This window comes from Drosophila subpulchrella, unplaced genomic scaffold, assembly GCF_014743375.2.
Source record: "Drosophila subpulchrella strain 33 F10 #4 breed RU33 unplaced genomic scaffold, RU_Dsub_v1.1 Primary Assembly Seq397, whole genome shotgun sequence".
Lineage (NCBI taxonomy): Eukaryota > Metazoa > Arthropoda > Insecta > Diptera > Drosophilidae > Drosophila > Drosophila subpulchrella.
The window spans coordinates 3,928-5,000 of NW_023665619.1; positions in this window are offsets into that span (position 1 = coordinate 3,928).

Sequence of the window (1,073 nt, forward strand, 5' to 3'; positions counted from 1 at the left end):
CTATAAAGAAAACTTGTTTTGTACATACAAAACTAAATGAATTATATGGATATTGAAAAATAAATGGCATTATATCCATATAATGAAAATATACTTGTATTCTCTTATTATAAGAGAGAATACCGTATAGTTGGTTGGCAAAGACAATTGAAAATACCCGAATTGCAGATGATGGGTTCAAAAACTACTATAGGGTGGTGTAGCAAATAATATGAAGATGATATATCCATATAATGGATATACACTAGTATTCTCTTATTATAATAGAGAATACCATATAAATGGTTGGCAAAGACAATTGAAAATACCCGAATTGAAGTTGACGGGTTCAAAAACTATTATAGGGTGATGTAGCAAATAAAATAATGAAGATATATCCATATAATGGAATTATATGTGTATTCTCTTATTATATGAGAGAGTACCAAACGGTTGATTGGCAAAGACAATTGAAAATACCCGAATTAAAGATATTGGGTCCAAAAACTACTATAGGATGGTCAATGGGCCGGCCATCTACTATTGACGTGACAAAATACTGTCTGTCGGTAGAGAAGATATTAATCCGTCAAATTTGTTTCTTTATTCATTTATGAATATGAGACTTGGCTCCACGGTTAATATTTTAAGCCCAAAGATAATAATGTTGAAACAAAGGCCAAGGTTTCTATTATACATAGAATAACAAATTGTTTCCGAACTTTATCGTTAATCCAAATAAATAATTACAATTGAGGCAGGCTAATAATGATATATATTTTGTATTGATAATCTTGATATATATGTATATTGGTCTGCCATTATCACATACTGAGTTATGTGATAATTCCCTGCGGGGATAAATTAAAAGAGGTGTCCCTATATTAAAAGAAAATAATATATATATATATTATTTTTTCTAACGTACATATCATATATGCGCTCGGTTTTATATTATATATTACCAAAGAGTCTTATATGAATATATACAGATAAATTTTAAATTTATCATCAAAATACAAATGATTTAATTCAATATTTTATATTGGTTAAACAAAAATTGTACATGTGTGGATACAATAATGACGTATGTC